Here is a 21,531-nt window from a genome sequence, read left to right as displayed (position 1 = left end):
AGTGTGGAACTTGGTTAATTCGCTTTCTTTTTAAATAATGGATTACTAGTATGCGCACAATTACTGTTTATTTAACTCATAAGCACTTCCTATATACTTCAATATGTAAAATAAAAGAATAATAATATTTGCCCATATTCTATAAAATCAACAAGTCTGCAACTGTCTCTATTTCTGTTCGATTTAACCCATCGGAAATATTCAAATATTGATTTATTCATGTTAAACTTATTCATAGACATAATACTAGTAACCCTATATCTGGGAATGCAAACTGTTAAAATACATGTACATGAGCGTATTTTAATTTGAACCAAGCCAAGGGGAGAGGATCGGTGGCATTGGCAAGTTGCAGAGATTGAGGATTTTATTGTGCAAAGGAAAGAGCATTACAAGATTGAGAACGCATGTGATTCCGGCATACTCTAAAACCTGGCCTGGCCTGGCCCCATTGGCCTGGCCTGGCCTGGCCTGGCCTGGCCTGGCCTCAAAGTTGGCCTGGCCTCACTTTTTGCCTCAAAATTGGCCTGGCCCCAAATTTTGGCCTGGCCTTAAATTTTGGCCTGGCTCCTAATTTGGCCTCTTCAAAAATTTTTGGCCTCAAATGTTAAAATTTTTCTTTTTCTCATTTTCTTAGATTTAGATTGAATTTTTATTGATTTCTTTTAGAAATTGAAGATTCAGTGCTTTTTTTATGTTTAAAAAATAATAATATGAAAAAATATATACAAGTGACCGATTTTTCAAGTGTGATTAATTTAATCCATGTCTAAACACACAGAAAATTCCTAAGACATGAATGTATATCACTGCTCTAATAGATTATGCCAATACCAAAGCGATTAACTTTAAAACTAAGAGTCGCCACTCCCGTCTCCCTCCAATTTAAAAGTTAAACATCATTTTAAGAGACAGACCTGATTGATATCCAAAACATTTGTAAACTGGTTCATAGCAATATATTGTTATAACTGTGTAATGCACTTTAAAATTTGCAGTTTGTTTACATTACCTGTCAACACCGATCAAGCCCAAATTCCCCCCCCCCCCCCCAGCAGAAATTCTATATCAATCTTTTCTGTCGCTAATCTGCTACATTGGGGTCAGATTCATCGCCTATCCTGTCATTTAACATTTCACAGGTCTAATTTAATTAATGGCATTTGTGAACAACTGCAACATTGCATCCTCCAATACCTTGACTCGGCGATGGTTATTAATCATCACCTCCTGGTTAGAGTAGAGTTTCATGCATGTGTTGCTTGTATATTTAGGAAACAATGGGGAATTGTCACATCAAAATTTGAACAAAGCAAAACATTTTGTGACCTTTTGTGTTGGTTAGAACAAATAGTGGCCTCTTCCAATATTTTTTTATCAAACAAGTTGTTGTTTAAAGATGAGTTACATAGATATTGTCAAATCCTGAGAGCAGTTTGATCTAAATACATTGCAAAAACATGCCATGGTTATACCATGGCAGAGCAAAAATCACATTCTTAAGTTCATAAGAATTTCAAACAGGCTGATTGCCGCTGAATAAAAATCAATTAGAATGGATTACTCGACATACCTTTGGTCATAAATATACATTGTTAGTACTATATTTTCAATTGTACCTATTATTTTTAAAAGACTATCACAATAAGACACTAAAGCCACCAAGTAAGATGTTTAATATGGATTGAAAATAAATCAATAAAAATTATCAAATATGTGAAGAAAATATAAAAATAAATTTGAGGCAAAACATTTTTGTAGAGGCCAAATTTCAGGCCAGGCCAATTTTTGAGGCCAGGCCAAAAATTGGGGCCAAGCCAATTTTGAGGCCAAAAGTGAGGCCAGGCCAACTTTGAGGCCAGGCCAGGCCAGGTTTTAGAGTATGCCTGTGATTCCGAGATACCGGTATTAGGGTACAATGTGTGTGTTTATACATAAAGGGGAAGGGGTTGTCTTGCATGGCCAATGATCATCCACCCCTAACGCCCAGCCCCTTAATCTCAACTCCCTTTTCCGAACTTATTCTGAGCTCTACTCATTATGACGTTTTTGGGATTTTATTAGATGAATTCTATCTTATTTCTCTGCTCCTGGTTTGGAATTCAATTTTCTTTCACTCACTTACGTTTGATGGATTGTGGAGCATTGGTCTAGCGACCTTCCTCCTCTGCCTAAAGCATGCCAGCACGTACAGGCAGTGTCAAAAGACCATGCGGAGTAAAATTGAGCTTAAGTACTTGACAGAGGGTTTCCGTCATATATTGCTTTTTGACAATCTTTGAAGGAATGCAATCTCATGTGATTTACGTTTGGCTTAAGATCTAAATGACAAGTGCTGATATGGATAGATCGGAAGAGATGATTGCACCGAAATCTAATGGTAGATCAAAGTCACGAAAAAAGTAAGTCTTTAATCAAAGAAAATATACCAATTAGCCCCATGTGGCTCTTTGTCCATCATCATTTAGGATCTTTAACAATTGGACGTTCAAAGATTCTTGATTGATTGATGAACAGATTTTTTAAAGATTGATTGATTAATCGATTCCTTAATTGTTTGGCCGATTTACGTACGTACGTGTCAAATTTACGAAACATCCTAGATTATTTATTCAAATGTATCATAATATACAATTACATTTTCATTAAAAATATTGGTGCGGATTCTTCTTATAAACGTTATATTTACTAATAAGTTATTTAGTGAATAAACTCATTTCATTTCTCTCTCATCATTTCCCATGTGATTGATTTTTCTGTAAGTTATAATTTATGAAAGAGTGAAATTCTTACTCCAAGTGATATATTTTCTCTCTTCACCTTGTTTTTGCATCACAAATGTATAAACAGATGGTCAAATTTCCTTATTTAACCATGAAAAACTATTTTAAAACTGAATTAAAATATTCATTGGAGATTTAGAGCATTTGTTATTTTGCGGAAATCAACTTTTCAGTCTAAATTCTATTCACAAGGCTGTATGTCTTCCTGTTATTTACTCTTCTCTCTCTCTCTCTCTCTCTCTCTCTCTCTCTCTCTCTCTCTCTCTCTCTCTCTCTCTCTCTTCGTACATACTCCGTAATAACGCTCGAAAACAGTAAACCTTTTTAATATCACTTAATGCATACACGATTTTTACCAAACCTGATACCGGCATTTGTTGGATACCCACGGATGAACACACCTTGTAAGGCGTGGGCATTCGACGATGTGTTACAGACCGTACCAGCAGAGCTGGTTGTAATTAATAAAGATTATATTGTTTTTACTGATAAAATAAAATCTGGGTTAGTCGTTTATCAGACTGGGACATCAAAAAACCCATTAAATGGCCCCAGGCAAACCTTGTACACTATTTGAAGATATTTGTACATTTAGAATTTTCTGCAGAGTTTAATTGGGATAATATTGATATAAATGATCGAAATTTTGGGTCTCTAAGATAAGATTTTTTTTTATCTTTTCAGTTAATTAAAAAGAAATATTCATATGTATACAAACGCTTCCTTCATTAGAAATTTGCTTACGTTATACGTTGAATTATAGCATGTTTGTGTACAAACGATAAAAGAGCTTACAATTAAGCAGGCTTTACAGACATGAACGTTTTACAGACCCTTTTCCAATTATTGGGAAAGGATCATTAATATTCATACCACATGCTGTATAATTCGATCCCAATTCTGTTTTTTTATTTTTAAATTTGTGTTTTGTTTATTGCCCTGAGAAGTCATTATCAATAAAACTGAAAGTAAATAGAGCATACACATAGCAATATATTTAATTCATATGATGTATGACTATTTTACCTTTGTAGCTAAGTAATGAATTTTGTGAAGGTCAAACATCATTTTCGCGTAATTTACGCGAATTTATCAACAACAAAAAACCACCACCTTCCTACCCCCCCCCCCCAAAAAATAAATAAAAACAAACAAACAAAACAAAAAAATAAATAAATGAATAAACACATCATACCGTTATCCTACAGCTGATGAAAATACATTTCATCACAGCACAAATGTCGTATATCTGATTCGGTAATGAGATATTCTCCGACTGCAGCATGGGAATTATAATCTTTTTAGTAGGCTGTTGAACTTGCTGTGTTGAATATCGTAACGAGTTGGTAGGAAGCAATATTGGGAATGAAACTGTACACTTTGACACCCGTCGAGTTCAACAGTTCCTTAATGTTTTTTCAAAGTGTTTCTTTTGTCACCAGGTCGCGCCACGAAACTTAGCGCGTATTGATAAAGATATAAAGCAGTGTATCTATATTTAATAATATCTGGCAATTTTACACGATTCCAGGGTTCAAACATCAAGCGTTTTGCTTATGATTCATATTGAGTATGCAAACTAATTCGACATAATTTCAGAGAAATACAGCATGTATATCATATAGGGTCAAGAGGTCAAGGGCACTTCAATTTTTTCCTCTAACTAATCAAAAAAAGCAGTTTACTGGGAAATTGAAAATAAATGTCCACGGAAATGTTAAATTAATGATTTTATGATACTTATATTAATTAATCATATCGGTATTTCATAACAGTATTGTATCTATTAAAGCGCATAGCCGATTTCAATGAACTAAGACTGAAAGTTTGCAAATGTTCAAATCATACAACAAACGTTGGCGAGTTTGGATGTGATTTATACATTGATGTAATAGTTATCGATCAATAATGCCTAATACAGTAAAACACGCTTATAACAAAGTGCCAGGGACGGCGATTTTACTTCGTTATAAGCGTAATTCGTTATATCCGTCAAGTTTACAACATGTTATAAAGTCACTGGGAATGAACGCAAATCACTTCGCTGTAAGTGTCAATTCATTATAAGCGTGTTCGCTATAACCGTATTTTACAGTAACACAATATTATACTATCATGCCATGATAGTGTTGTTTACCGAATAGTAATAAATTCGATCTCTTTAAAATACATTGAAACATATCTCATATCTATCCACACTAGATTTATGAAGAGTCGTAATATTTACCTCCCCCCCCCCCCCCCCATCAAACTAAGGGCCACACCACTAAAAGCTGTTAAATTACTTAGCAAATCCATAGTAATTGACTTAACACATTACACATTTATAATTTATACAGCTTTTGACTTGTATATTGCACATGTATTATTTATAGTTATTAACCTATTGTATACAAGTCATGTATAGTGCAGACTCAAAAGTCATAGAACTTTCTAACATATAACAAACATTAGTTTGAATAATACATGTGTTACATACAAATTTCCTAACAGAGATATTATATACAATTTTATTAGAATACCGATATTTTGACAAAGCTTTCATTAAGATACTTGTATGTTGAACTTGAAGATTATTAACATTTTAAGCATCATTGAAGATGCTGCGCGCCATACAGACGAGGAAATAGTGTAATTAATCGCCAAAGATCAATGATAACACTTAACACCTACATTCTGTGTCAACCAATTAAACAAAATAGAATGAAAATAGCCTGGGTATACAGATGACGATTTATATTTACTGCTCGTTTCTCTACTCTGAACTGTAATCAAAGGAAGATCGTTTAACAGTTAACATTCGGTTGATTATCACTACCATCTGTTCAAATCGACATTTACCCCACAAATTATTCCCAAGTATACAAAACAGATAGCGATAAAACCTCAACAGATACGCCAAGGAGATTGTGCTCTATTTTCAGAAAGAGTGGGTACAATGCAGAGTGAGCTAATTTTGAATATTTTATAAGAATATCTTTTACAAACTGGGGACTATTTTTTCGCTGGTCCAAGCGCGCACGGAAGATGAAAGCTTACGCCGTCACTGGAATTCGTTCAATGACTGAAACACACGACAGAAGAATTTGTATCCTATTTCATGTAGAATAAAAGAAACTAAAGCCATTGGTTTTTGTCACGATTAAAACTCGCAATGCAGTAGAAGTGCAGGTCGAAGATACTCTCACCGTGCAGATACACCCACGGAAAAAGATCGAGATTTGAAATTTAAAAACACACAACTTAAAATATCTTTAAAACAACAATGGCAATTTCAAAAAGTTTTTTGAAATTATGATGTTTATAAATTTTAAATGCATCAAGAGTGCCACTAATTTTAACCCATAAAATATTACGCCTTTCTGTTGTTGTTTTTGGGGGTTTTTTTTTTAACTGAAAAACAATGTTTGAGAAATAAAAATAACACGAAAAACAAAATACGAAAAAAAACCTTCCCGGTCGATTACCAAAATAAAGAAACAGTCAAATTGACTGGTACAATATATTATACCGTAGTGCTTCCATGAAGGCTTTATCATCATTATATGGACATTTTGTTTTATTGTATTCTGTAATTTAAAAAAATCGCTGAATTTGTTCTTCATTTACTCTAGTTCGCTCTCAAATTGCTGAGTTGATGAACATAACTGTAGGATGAATATCCTCATATGAAGAAAAAACTACATATAATATAATAAACCTAAATTGCTCCAAGCTTGAGGCTGTGAAAATTTTTTTTGCTTCAGAAATTAAGATCCGGCATTTGGAAGATACATTTTGGCACGATATTCATAAAGTAAAACTATCTAATTCTATTGTACTTTAAAGTTCCAAGAAAAAAAGATTTAGCAATAGTTTTTGATAAAACAGGAAAAATATTGTATGTCAAATCATAAATTTCCACATGACCATTTTATGTACATTATATCATTAAGTAAATCTATGTAATACGTTCTTTATTGTACTTTGTAATTCCAAGCCAAATACTACATTTTAGCGATGTTTTTTTCGGAAAAAGTCAAATGACACATCTAAAGGAAGAAAATTGTATGCCAAATTATAATTTTCCCCATTACCATTTTATGTATATTATAGTTTTGCTTTTTTGTATAAAATTATTAAATGGTACCAACAAATTTATATTTTAAACCAGGGACGTATATACTAGTATATACGTCCCTGTTTAAACAAAGATTTACAACACTTTTATCTCTCTGGGACTGTTTGGGGAGGGGGGGGGTAAGATAATAAAAAGAGTTCACCGTGTTTTAGTGTGTTATACACACAATACAAATAACATTATCATCTACAAGTTCCTACAGCTGAACACCCGGTTTCTCTCTCCTTTACACACATACTTTTTGGGTGTATCAGAATGCTGAATTTCATCTTCGCAAGCCAAGAGTTTTCGGTCCACTCTGCTGTGCATAAATTTAACGGGACCGAAATTCCTTGGCCAGCAAAGATGGCTGAAATATAAAAACACGTTATTAGCGCAACTTTTATTACACTTATTAAAAATTAACATAGATCTCTAATGTACTCTTGAACAGAAAGAAATTATGTCTACAAGTACATGATGCATCAACTGACAGTTACAACATCCCAATATAACAATGAAACCAATGTATTTATATTACTGGTACGTGTAGTATTATAGTAAGATGGCTTCCCGTGATATACTGGTTTTGTGAATTACATAAAAGGAAAGAAGTCGGTTATCCTCTTTATACATCACCACAAGAACAAAAAAGTTAGGAGATTTTCTTGCCATACTGTGTTTCTTAGATGTTTTAAGGCCAAGATGACTGCAGCTGATTTTTTAATGTTATTAATAGTAAAAACAAAACACCTTTAGAAATTACCAAATGTCATTTACTGAAGTAAATGACGAAAAGTAAAAAAAAAAAAATACAACATCAAGGGGGACAGCATAGACTAGAAAACAACTGACTGCTGTGTAACGTCTTTTGCAGTATATTATGTAATATGCTGCCCCCAATAGTAGAAATTTGAAAAAAAAAATCAAGGCATTGATCTGCCAAACATCGAACAAGTCACTGTTATGAATACTGGTGAGGCTTTCATCCCTTTGAACCAACTGATTGCTACAAATATAACTTTGTATTAATAATATTAGTATATACATGTAAAATTATATTTTTTGTGGAAAGTTAAGTTAAACAATATCGATTTTTTTCTTTCTACTTCTAAATACCATTACTTGTTGTCGCCACAGGAGAAAAACGCTTCGCCAAGGAAGATATAATTTTATCATAGGACTAAAACAGCTTAGTACTTAAAGAAAAATTAAAAATATTCCTAATAATAAAAATATGAAGCAACCAACATCATCTACGCATATGTAAATTTACATGCATAAATCAAATCTAAGGATTAATTTCGCTAGTAGTATATCTGACAGACACGTGCGTTTTATGTGTAAGAATGTCGACACTTAAATTAAGCTGTTACATGCATGTATGTATATTACGTAGGTATTCTTCCCCCCCCTCCTTTCTCTCAAGTCATGCATATGGGACATCATTGCCTAATACTGATGAGCTTTTCTGACGAAAATTATATTAAACGCGATGGTAATTGATTTTATCAATTTGATTTGTGAGTTACATTCCCAAAATCCCTGTATTTTATCGATTAGCCGTTGGGATACAAGCTCTTTACAAATACCTTTAGCGAGTCTCAGGACGAATAAAGGTCGCCGACCCGTGGCTCATTGTCAAAAATGTTCTGTTTGATTAAATCTGATTGATAGTAAGAAAGTGGACGTCACCAAATTATCGCAGCTTCGTTCTCTGTCCGTTACACAAGATTCATCCGCGTAGGTCGAGGACATCGATCCCGAGCGAAATACAGACACCAGTTCCCTGCAATTAAAATACAGATCTATTTTGAAATGTCTAAAATTAGTAGCAGTTTGGTAATTAATACCCTTCACGCGAGGCCCAGATGTTGTAATAGTTAAAGAAGTTCAAGTATTAATTCGTAACCAAATCTTTAAATCTCTCTTTACAAGCTAATTGTCCCACTGTTTGCATTGTATGTAATAAGGTTTGCAAAGAGCTTTTAATTTGTGTCAACTTTGAAATATCTGTGTGTTTCGACTATTGTTGGATCATTGGCTTCAGATAACTATATCATTACAGCTCAATACACCAAGGGCATCCCATTGTGTTCACTCTTTGCTTCGTTGCACTTTTAAACTATAGCGCCTCCATATTGAACCAGTGTGCCTTAAAAAACCGCAAACAGTCTCTCTCGCGGGGATTAAATAATCTAATTAATCCTCGTTTTTTCTCGTCATAAATACGATGAAGATTTCCGAGTGAATTTACTAAGGACTAGGACAGCGCGAAAAACGTCCGTACTGGAATTGATCATTCTCGATCGGCGGAAGAGAGGGGACCCTGTCGTCTGATTAAGATGCGATACGTTGTACACTTTTTGTGAGTCTATTAAGAGCTCAGAAGACCCGGTTTGTGTTTCGGGTTGGGATCGTACTCTTCACCTACTGCTTCATTAGACATGCAAGCATGCTGGCCCGCTATCGTGTTGTCTGCTAATTCAAGAAGTGTTTGAGCGTTAAATGTGACTACTTTCTTTCATTTTGCCACCCTGTGAGCGTGCGCTTACCTGCTGATTCCCAGGTAGGAGATTAATTGTCTTAATAGAATTGATCAACGAGGGGCTAAACTAATGCTGGTGCTAATTAGACGTGGTTTTGTATTATTAACTTTACACGTTCGCATTTAGAAACCCTTGTTTTTGATCTAGGTAATTATTACAGGTAGGAAGGCTATGAACATGTATTAATAATACATACAAGTACACTTATCTTAATAATACAAGATATATCAAAGGGTACAACCACAAGATACCTGAAAAAAAAGATGAAGAACAAAATAGATTTCATTGAGCTGTGAGCAGAATTGAGCTACAGGGTGTTTTGATTTATGATTGGGAGTAAAACTCGATTGATACATTGTTCTAGATGTATGCATGTACATATCCCCTTCTATTCTGTACGTTAACGACTTGTTAGACGCTGTCGATCTGTATCTACAGTCCCTATATCCGGCACAGTCTGTTTGATATTACTCACTACACAGTTTTTTTCATTCGGTTACTGAAGCGTACAATAAATTTATATACACAACGTTATCTTTTTTCTTAATATACTTCATTTCGTCCCAAAATGAACTATTTGTTTGCACAAAAAAGCGTATATGACGGTTCTCTGGTCCCCGTTTCTTCAGGGTTTTTTTTTCGTTTTTTTTTCTTTTGTACAACGAACACTGTCCTCAAATCGATGTTAATAGGGAAAACCAATACATAAAACAATATTGATAATTATGCATTCTTCTGATATCTCCTTCTGATCGTTTGTCGAGTATGTTCTATCAGTCCATTTCTGAGGTACAGACTTGTATCTACTGTTTGATGTATCCGGAGAATGTATGATGATATGTAAATCGAACAATTTTTTTTTCCGGTATGTAGATCTTATGAAAATGGAAGCCTGGTTAGTTAGTTCATTTTAACCGTGTGACATGTGTTTTTATCATGACCTTAGGATCTACATGCATATATAAAAGACATCCATCAACATGTATATATTATCTATTGAAAATTTCTTTGTTAATATAAAGAGGTAATAGACATTTATTTCTACTTTTTTTAAATGTACTATTCAAAACAAAGAGAGATGACAATCTACTAAATGTTGAGCCAGTCGTAAACCATGACTTATAAATACCCATACTTTCTGTTTTCACCAAACTAGCAAAGTTCGACTTCAGTAATCCTCAGTCAAAGGTTGTCGTATTTTTTATGGGACTGGCTGAACTCTACAATGAATGACCTTTGACCTCAAACCAATACACACGCGGTACCTGTGAACCCAGTCTTTTTTATAGACCGATATTGATAAAAATGATCATACACGTAATTAATTAAACACGATTTTTTGCTAAAAGTCATGTGAAAAATTATAGCTTAATTTATCTTGTTTGAGAGCTAAATAAAGGACGTTACGCAAAGCCCCTCTCTATGAAAACAAACCCGTTATTCATCTCTGTACTTTGATTGTCTAATCAATACATCATTCATAAAAATATGTTTGAAGATTTGTTTTAACTAGAAACTAATGACTGTATATGAAACGAAAATCGAGACCCCCTTGCTTAATACCCCATCATTTATTTAGAGCGAAAATTGAATAATTAACAATATTCGGAACTCTACGGCGTTTGACGATTCTTTTCAAACGTAATCATAGTGAGGGTCACGTGTACTTTATTCTCTCTCTGCACTCTTGAGGTAGCTTTGTTAAAAGCTATATAGGACTCTTTTTTGTCAGTTACGTGAAGCGTTTAGAGTACAATTGCTAAGTTCTATTCTGGTAAATTAATCGTAATCACATGCTCAAGGCATAGTTTCTGTCCACGGTGCTGGTGTGGGATGTCTATGTACAGTGCTTGGGATTTGGTAAGGTTGTGTTATTTTGCACGGATATATATATTATACAGTTACAGTCAACTGTTTAACCTAGTGATAAGTCATGTACTATAAAATGGCGTTTTCGTAGGTCTCCATTCGGACATGAAGAGTAATGAGTTTTTTCTCCAATCAAGTAGAAGATCTAGGCACAAAAGCGATATTCAAAGGCGGAGTCAGGTGAACAAGTACCCGATATTTCTTATTGAATACAGTAATTATGGGTGCTTTCAATGTCTGTTATCTATTTCTATCTATTTTGGGGGTTTAATGGACGGATAACTACTTCTGGTCGGCTTAGTTTGATCTTTTTCTCATATTTTTAAAAATTGAATAATTGCGAAAATACCATTACCACGTCAAGCCTGTGTTTTCAGTGGGAGTAAATTGTTTTTATGCTGTCCTTTTTATAATCCTATTGGATATATACATTGATATATAATCCTATTGGATATACCGATAATCCAGTCTTTATAAACGAGTTTCGCTTTTGTGACATATGGGTACGTTTTAGAGTACAGTAGCCATTGTGTCGCAGAAGGCCCTCGCATGCTGAGAAATTCAAAGCAAGACAAAGCAGGTCACAGTGCTTGTGAAAGTGAAGGGGGCCGCGGGGACACTTATTATACACAGTCGTTGGGTTTGTCTCCATCAGACGTGACCCTGAATTGCGTTCAAGATCAGTAAATCATATATAGAAGTACAATATTTATAGCCAACGACGAAAACACAACTGGGTGCCTTTGAGAGAGAGAAAAATGAAAGAAAGAAAAAGAGAGGGGGGAGGGGGTGGGCTGACAGGTAGATAAGGATATGTAGGATTTATAAAGTCGACAGAAATACATGCACACTGTGTAAAACCAAAATGTATCGTAAGCATTTCGATGAAAACGGTCATGCTTTGTATGTCTAAAATTAATTTTGGTTTACAAATTATCAAGATGCCATTTTCTTAACACTTATGGTTATAATCGTTTGCAGAGTCTAACATTACGTCTGAAGTTCATATGTTGATGCGTTCAATCTGACAGCGTTCAATATTATGCAGGGTCTTTGTTTTGTTGACCATCAAGCGATACCTTTAGGTTTCCATATGGGAGGCATACATTTTATGACGTACTGCCTTTCGCAATGAAAATATTCACATTGTTTTAAATTTTACTTCATCAACAAGTTTTAAATGCATTTTAAAATTTTGGATAAGATATTCAACGATCTGAATAATCGAAACGGCAGGCTTGTGAAATATTTTATAATCTCATCCACATTGAATTATCAAACTGTGGCATGCCACTTTTAAACAAAATGTGAGGTTTTGTATAAACAAACCTTTTAAGGTATTGATAAAATATATGATATGTATAAAAGTGAAAATCACCTAAATGTTGATGTTTTAATTGATTTTACTGGGATTTCCCCCATGATAAACGCCAATGGTTATTTGAGTTTGCCCGAGGGGTGGGGGGTGGGGGGTGAGGCTTATTTTTGGTACTTATATAGTGTAAATATAAAGAAATTTGAATGTAACCCCTCCTCTATCCCCCTCTAGATCCCTGCATAAGGTTTATGAGAAGTGGTCGTTTTGAAAGATAAAAGAATAACTCTTACTTTCAAAATTATCTATTTAGTTTTTGATTTTACTTTGCAACTGTTTAATACAAAATAATATTTTGTTTAAACTCTATCGACCTTCCTCAGAAATTTTAAATGTGACGTAAAATGAAAACATCACCATCCATGATACGGCACACAGAAAATTAATCACGTGACATTGGTAATAATTGAAAGTGTTCGAAACTGTCACACTTCCGCACTGACATTTAAACTTTATGTGTTGGAAGTAAAAAAAATGAAAATTAAAATATCTAAACCTAAGGACCTAGGCCGTCTTCACTCTCTTAATATTTGAGTTTTGACTTTTAAACTCTTTATTGGGGAAAACATACGGTATGTCTTATCCAATTTAATGATTAAATCAAATACGTTTTAATGGTTATTTCTTATGAGTGTCAACCAAAAATAATTGAATATGCTGTAAAGTTTTAGGCTTTTAAATTTATTTTGATAACATCAGAAAACTTATTGTTTCTTAATTCTGTGCAACTAGAGTGGAACATTTATTTGAGTAAATCGTCAAATACCAGGTGTATACAGCTTAATACATATGTGTCGCACGGTGGCACGGCGTGGTTGTTATAATTAAAATAACTTGAAGTAATGTTAAATTGACAAGTTTAATTGCCGATTTTAAACTTTGTAAGATATTTCAAGTTTTAAAAAGTTAAAGTCTGTAATTGACATGCACTCGTTCCTCTATACTATGAATAACGTTTGGTATGATAATTTGTGTATACGACTATTTATACCCTTTTTTAAACGGTTTAGTTGTACGACTGTAACTTGGTAATTAGAGTGATCTAGTTATTCCGTAATGACTCTAACATATCTATAAATAGAGATAAAGGTCCTACTTTTAACCCTCCGAATGCATTGTAACGATTTTGATGTTATCACTATATCCAAACGTCTCACAAATTATATTATTTTAATCGGGCGCCATTTGTTTTACTTAATGCTGCATGCCAATAACGATAGTGAAGGACAATTGTAATTGTGGGTAGTCAAATTTTATGTAAACTCACCCCCCCCCCCCCCCCCGAAAAAAATTACTGCAGTACATTAACAAACATCATTGATCAAATGGCAAAATGGCAAAAACAGAAAGTATGTTTATCCGAATTTTTTTTTATTAACCCCATAAATTGATTTGTTGACTTATCATGCATGTTATGAAAAGATACAGTACGTTTCATCAAGGCTTATCAGTGAAGCCCCGAGTTATTGCTTGATCTCTTTTGCAAGGTGCGTGTGTCCAGCCTTCTATTTGACAATACATCAATACCATAGATGGCTGGCTTCATCTTCTTCGATTTTTTAAAGGTCTTGATTGTAACTTTCAAGCACTGATAGCAATTAAAGCTGCCACAGAATGTCTTTGTTTATACATGTATGAAATCTATCTAAAATTAATTACTCAACACGTTTCCTGTGCATTGCAATGAAGGATCTCAGTTCTATTTCAACCATGAATGTAGATAAAGATGACATATTACTGGACAAAAGTTTGATAACCTTGTTCAAATAAAATAACAAGCATTTTCTCTTGTCTGTCTTGATACAGGATCTAAGATTTATTTCTACCATTATCTTCTAAACGGCATGCTGTGGGGGAGAGAACTCGTGCCCAACAAGGTTAACGTCGTAAGCTTCGTTTTTTTCTGCAAAATAAATTGCAGATTTCTATTACAAACTTAGCTGACGCCAACAACAACCAATTTCATAACTTTTAGACAGATGTCTACATTTCGGCAACGCAAACGGTTGTCGAACAGGTAATATCATAGTAAAACAAACTTTGGTTTTTTTTATTCTCAGAAAATCTGTTGCTAAGTAAAATCATCATAATACGGTCTATTTTTAAAGTTAATGTCAACAGCTAAAAGACTCCGGAAATACCGAAACCGATCATTTTTAACGTGCCTTATTGAGGTTTGTGTGACATTTCCATTGACAATGGAAATAAAGGAATATTTAAGGTGTTTATATTGCTGTTGTCATTTCGCTTGGTTTGAACATATTTTTATTGTATACATAATACATAATGGGTTTGAACACAAGTTCTGGCGACTGACGAGGTTCTTACTCGTTGTTCTTTTGATGAAATGTTTGCAAATTGATTAGTATCTGATAAATTTTTAAAAAAAATGTTTATAGGTCTATTTTTTTCGTTGAATATTAGCAATGTATAGTTTGATGCCCCTTCTGGCAAATTGTGTACTTGTAGCAGATGATATCATTTTAATGCAATCATTTTCGAGCAGACGATTTGCGAATCTATTACTTTCATCTGTTATAAAAATGATTCAAGGGCAGTGAAATTCTTTGAGAAATCTTTGAGAAACTTTGTCCCATATATGACATACGAACTTAGAGTAGGGTGGGGAGGGTGTTGAGGATATATAGACCTCTATAGAAATTCTTTGCTTTAAATCTATATATAGTGACTTAAAGATAGATTCAACACACGTGTGTGTTTGGTGTTTTAAATAAAGGCACAATGACCGTTCCATTTATATAAGACCACTTATATCAGATTATTATTTGTCGTAGAAACAAAAGATCCCGGGCGACTAACACAGCGATTCCTCGCTGATCCGAAACCACGCCATTGTGCGTTCACAGTCTTATTGCATAGCTCTAGCGCACTTTAAAATGTAACACGTTAATTCGGAATTATCCAATTCATGGACTACGGTTACTTTTTTTGGTGGGACTTAATTCTTAGGATGAAGCGAAAGTAACGAGGGAGGGTTTCATTGCAAGGTAGGAAAAGACCTGTAACCTCTTAACCTTTCTGAAAATGGTTGATAAAGACAAAGTTAAGAAGAGATACTTGGGAATATTTCGTGGTGTCTTATTGAAGTTCAATATTCACCAATTACCAATCTTGATTTATAACACCCCTTATATTTTACGAAGAATATATGCAAAATGTGTAATTACATACCGAGCTCGGTCTACTTTCTCTTTCTTTGGACTATTATCAAAATGAAGTCTGGACATTATAGGGTTCAAGTTGAAAGAATTTTGAGATTTTTGAAGATAAATAATTCGCTTTTCATCCTGTTGGTTTTGCTATATAATTTATAGGTTGTTGATCTATTTAAAACATTTAAAGGCTATCACTAATTGGTACAACATGAGGGCAATTGCCTTGATCCAAGGACGTTTCTACATATAGACAGAAAACCGACCTTGTGTCCGCCATGATTTAGCGATATTCTATCGGACTGTTGCGATCATTTACGTTTCATTCTTAGCAGGAAACTGTAACCGCGTGGGTCTTTATAGAAAAAAAAAATAATTTTAAAATACATCATCGGACAATGCTATCTGTCTGATCTTTACAGACTCGTCCCAACATGCAGGCGGACAAATATGTATCTGGGTGTAATACATTTAAAGTTGAAATTAACAGAATTACGTTACTCGGTGGTGACGTTCGTTCGTTAGCACAGATTTATTAACACACCTTGCAGCTTTATGGTGTTTTAGAAATACGGTTAACGTTCCCTGACATGTTGACTATAGAACTGTTGTCATATTGTCAAACAGTACTGTACAGCAGTTTGTTTAGAGTCATGATAAAGCGAAACGACTTTGTTCCGTGGTCTAATATTTTGTTGTCATAATGGGAACAACTTTTTAATAGGCATCATTTTCCATCTGATTGATTTCTCTGTTAGTAAGTAATTTATTAAAGAGCGTAATTTTTACTACGGGTAATATATTTTTTCTCTCCAATAAACTTGATCACCTTGTTTGGGTTTTTTTTTGCATCACAGATGTTTAAACAGATGAGCAAACTACCCTTTCGTATGGATCAAATTTTCTTATTTAACCGGAAAAACTATTTTAAAACTGAATGTAAAATCGTTTTTTGAGATTGTGCTATTGTAGAAATTGGCACACTTTCTAAATTCGTTCACAAAACTGTTTGTCTTCCCTTTAATGTTATATTTACCTCTCTCTCTCTTTCTCTCTCTCTCTTTCTCTCTCTCTCTCTCTCTTTAATGTTATATTTATCTAGCTCTCTCTCTTTCAATCTCTCTCTCTCTCAATAAATTCGCATGTACTAAGTTGTTGTTTCGTTGCAGTTTTGGGAAATTCAAAATTATTCCAATACAATAAGATTTTTGCTACTCAAGATATTCCGGAAGTATCAAAATAACGAGGGCTTATAAGTAAATCTATGTAGTTATACGGGAGCCGAAAGTTTCTGCCCGTTCCATTTCAGAACTCTCTTGTACCATATAATAGATGGTTAATAGAGTTGTCAATCAAGATAATAAAACCTTCAACCACTTTACCGATTCATATTTATTTGCTTTCAAAAGACATATTATCATTCACAGCCTATTCAGGGCTTGTTAAGAAAGAGGTTGTCGATTTAAAAGAAGGCATCCCATTAAAAGTTCAAGGAGCCGACCGAGCAATTTGTCTTGCTTAACTCTGGTGTTTGATACCCCCATTATCAGGTGTTGGCAAACTATTTGATAATGAATAGATTTTAAATTCATCTTGTAAAGCTATTGAAGGTAAGAAAACAAACATGTTAAGTTTTTATATTAATGATATATCGTAGGTCGTAATGATTTTTTATACATATTTTTCTATTCATAAAGAGAATTTACACTTTGCTGCAACATGTTTGTGAAGTTGATTGATTGAAAGTTTGAATGCTAGGATTCAACGTTCTTGCTATCTTGTAGTACCTGTTTTGATGTTTTTCAATGCCATATTGAATCACAAACCCAAATAAAATACTTAGCAAAAATAAATGTAAAGCTAGTCTTTTTGAGATAATTTGCAATATCATAGAGACCGGTGATATTTTCACTGGAGAAGTTTTATTCTTGAGCACACAGATTCCATCTCCTTTGACTTGACAGATTGCGATTGTCGTAAAAATGAACAAAGGGATGTCGTAATCATGATCAGCAGTAGCACGTGTAGATTGTGACGTGGTGTTGTGTATGGGGGACCTGAAATTTATTACCTGCATTACATGTACTGTGATGGATAGATTATAATCAAAGATGTTGTTTATGATTCATGCGTCAACGGTAACAAAGAAACATCCGGGGATGTAGCAGTGCGATAAACAAACGAAATCATATGGGAACAATGGTATTTAAATTACATTTGTACTTTTATGACAAACTTTGAATGACCAAAATTGATCTTTAAAATGTTTTGACGTACATGTACCATTGCAATGGTACACAAAAAGACAATTTCATAGGTGAAAAAGTCCACCAAAACTGAAATCATACATCTAAATAATTAATGTATATGGTACATTTTTACTGTTATCGATGTACATGTAAAAACATTAATCTTTAATCTATACCTATCTAAGTAAATAAGATAGTTTGTTTTTGATAGATTATACAATCATATACATTTTCATGTATCCTGAAAGGATATACATGTATATTTCTTTTTTGTTGAATCGAAGTCAGGCTTGAACAGGACTCGTTAGGATAAATCAATCATCGGAAACTTCTTGTATTCTAGTAAACACTTCATCTGGAAAAACACCTTATTGGGTGTGTGTGGGGTGGGTGGGGGTTATGGTTGATTAAAAAAAACATTTAAGCTATACATTGTATAAGACAAGTCTGAACGAAGGAAGAAGGGGGGGGGTTTAAGGCAGTAACAGGAACAGTCGAATATATACATGTATTGGTTACATGATTGTGATGAAAATTAAGGTGCTGAATATTGTTCGTAGATATCACAATTAAACCGGAAATGACAAGGATTTGTTGCCGTACATCTGGGAATAAATTGTCCTTACTTCCTGTGACATGCCATACAGATTCAAATCGTCCGTAAGAGTTGATACGTCATTACGTTGAAATAAAAAAAAACTTTTAATGCCACAATAAATTTCGAGTGAAATCATGCTTGCCTTTAAAGAGGACATAAATACTGTGAGTGACGACACATTCAATTAAAATGATCCAATTTGTCATTTACTCGTTGCTGGCTGTTCCGCTCTCCTTGTAGGATATCTCAAGTTGTCTTGGCAAGAGATGTCCTCTGATTAATTTTACGACATTGAATCTTAATCAGTCGATGAAAGAATTCAGAGAACTTTGTCAATATTAACACGACATCCAAACCAGAGAAACGTTAGATTTGGGTTAGTGGCATATTCCTGTTAAATATGCTGTGTTGGAAGTTTTTTATCCTGGAGAAAGATTTTCCTCCTATGATTAACTGGGCAGGGTTTATAAACAATTCAAAATAACTAAATATCTTTTCTCCTATTACATAATTTGTTGACATTTTTGTATGCACTTTACATATCTGTAGTTAATTTAAGGTCCGGTTACGGAGAGATTCGCCACTCCTGGGAACCTCTGTAACTCTCTAGATCTGTGAATATTCGGAAATCTATGGGAGTTTTCCCGGTGAAAAAAAAGATAATAGATGTATTTTTAATGTACCTGTCTCCTATTGTAAAGCGATAATGAAGAACTAACTTCCTGTCATTTTACAATGGCTTAGATTCAGTTATTGATTGAAGAGGTCTCGCCGAATCTCCGATCGTTAGTAGCTGTTTTAGAAGAGTTTTTTTGCTCCATTTCTAGTTTCCCTGATTTTTAAAAACTAGATTTACCATTTCATTTTCAATATTGACTTCCATTGCAAATGATTTAGACCTTTTGCGCTTTGAATTTAAGATTTGTAAATTTTCGGTGCAATGTTCCATAACTTTTCGAGCTTTAAAAATTAGATTTATAACACTACCTTCAACTTCTTAACCCAAATAAATACTATCACTATTTTGATATGGACTGATATTGAAAACCTCCAACCAATATGCAATTTCACATCGCAATAAGTTATAAAATCATTTCTTGAATTTTTGTGATCTAGATGGCAGAACATTAAACTGCTAAAGAGTAGAAAATTGTACTATTGCTTTTACAAGATACATTTACATAAAAATAAAACAGATAATCGAAATGTTCATCAAATATATGTAATATGAGAAAAAAAATGTAAAGCCAAACATATCTTGATGCAGAATAAGCGACTACATTATCTAAGTCTCATACGTTAAAACATTTCTGATGTTAATATTTCCACATTTCCTTTTCTCTTTTTGTTATTAGCAATTTTTCAGTTGTAACGTTAAGCAATATCCAATGAAATTTCCCTTAAGACACCGCAGCAAAATATCAACCGGAAAATTATCGAAGCTTTAAATTAGAAAAAAGTTACAATCAGTAGTCCGCCTATTTTACACCTTCTTTTATGACCACATATTGGAACTCAAATTCATCATCGCTAGTTTAATTGCGCACGGACTCGGTGTTTAATACATATATCAATCAAATCATTATCTTTTTAATTGCCTTTTCTGCGTTTTTCTTGTTTTTGATTCCTAATTCCTATTATCACCGCATACTAAAGTCAATATCCTAAAGATGAAGTTTTCCGGAAATTCGAAATCGATCTCTGACCAAATACCTTCACTGCCAGTAAAGGAAATAGTCTTCTTTCGTATCACGCACGTGAAGCGAGTGCCTTGTTATTCATAAAGTGAGGGGATCTTATTGACGCCAAGAAGCGTTATTAATTGGATCCACCTCTTTGTCTCAACAATCGTCGAACAACTGGATAAAACACCCCGTTATATTTTAATGAGTTCATAATAAAAAAAAAAAAGAAGCAAAATTAATGCGATTTCTTGCCCGTGTGTGTGGATAGTTGATTCGCGCCACAGTGTAAGTTTCAGTCAATGCCATTCGGCCCGATGATCAATTTCTTTTCGCTATCGATTCCAGGCAAACACTATAGCACCAGTTTTGAATATTAACGAAATCACGTCTGCCAGTATAAGTGGGTTTTAGTTTGATTTTTTCATGTACCCTGTTCACTTTTGCCCATGGCCCTTGGTTTTTCATGTCATTTTCCCTTTTGTCTGTGGTAATCAAAGTCTTTAGTGGTTTGCGTGATTTCGAAGCAGCGCTGGTCTTTTGTGTCGAGTGAATATTCCTTAATTGATATTCTACTTTTTTGCAGTTGTGGAATTTGATTTGCTAACGGATTAAACAATACCATCTACTGGCTAAACGGGTGAGTAAAGTAAATTTTTCGCATTTTCTTTTGTAAAAAGTTCATTTCTAAATATTAAGTAACAATAAGATATCATTTGTGAATTTATCATTTTCAATAAAAAATGATTGGTGATTCGATTAAATTGGTTGTTTACCCCTGGATCTGTCAATAATAAAATTGTATTTTTTTTCTCTCTCTCTCTCTCTCAATGTTTAACAAAATTACGCACATCCAAATCAAACTCCTACTCTTCAATGTATTACATCTTCCAATGGAAGTCGTAGAAGTAATTGGTAGAATTACATTTATTTCCCAGCACTTATTTGATTTACATTCAAGACGCGTATCTTATAATTTTAACATAAAACAACATTCCCACTGGAGCGGACATTTCCATAAAAACAATAACGATGTTTGCTATGACGCGAATTGTCGACATACAAGTGTATATAATGTCAAATATTACATTGCTTTTTAGCTCACCTGAGCTGAAAGCTCAAGTGAGCTATTCTGATCACATTTTGTCCGTCGT

The 21,531-nt window shown here is 33.9% G+C and overlaps 1 protein-coding gene across 6 annotated transcripts in view; it reads left to right on the top strand.

Moving 5' to 3' along the window:
• LOC128182541 (5-hydroxytryptamine receptor 1-like) overlaps positions 1-21,531 on the top strand; it is a 62,258-nt gene that overhangs the window by 9,596 nt on the left and 31,131 nt on the right. Inside the window, exons 1-2 of one of the 6 annotated variants that reach the window (XM_052851230.1) lie at positions 2,220-2,402; positions 20,964-21,017. The gene's annotated coding sequence lies outside the window, so the exon portion shown is untranslated. Of the gene's footprint in view, positions 1-2,219; positions 2,403-9,001; positions 9,452-15,481; positions 15,684-17,657; positions 18,051-20,849; positions 20,868-20,963; positions 21,018-21,531 lie in introns of those variants that run through there. The other 5 variants (XM_052851229.1, XM_052851228.1, XM_052851233.1 and 2 more) reach the window with 5 other exon arrangements.

Source organism: Crassostrea angulata, chromosome 4 (genome assembly GCF_025612915.1).
Source record: "Crassostrea angulata isolate pt1a10 chromosome 4, ASM2561291v2, whole genome shotgun sequence".
In the NCBI taxonomy this organism is placed as follows: domain Eukaryota; kingdom Metazoa; phylum Mollusca; class Bivalvia; order Ostreida; family Ostreidae; genus Magallana; species Magallana angulata.
The sequence above is the reverse complement of the archived record's forward strand: the minus strand, read 5'-3'. Positions and strand labels throughout refer to the sequence as shown.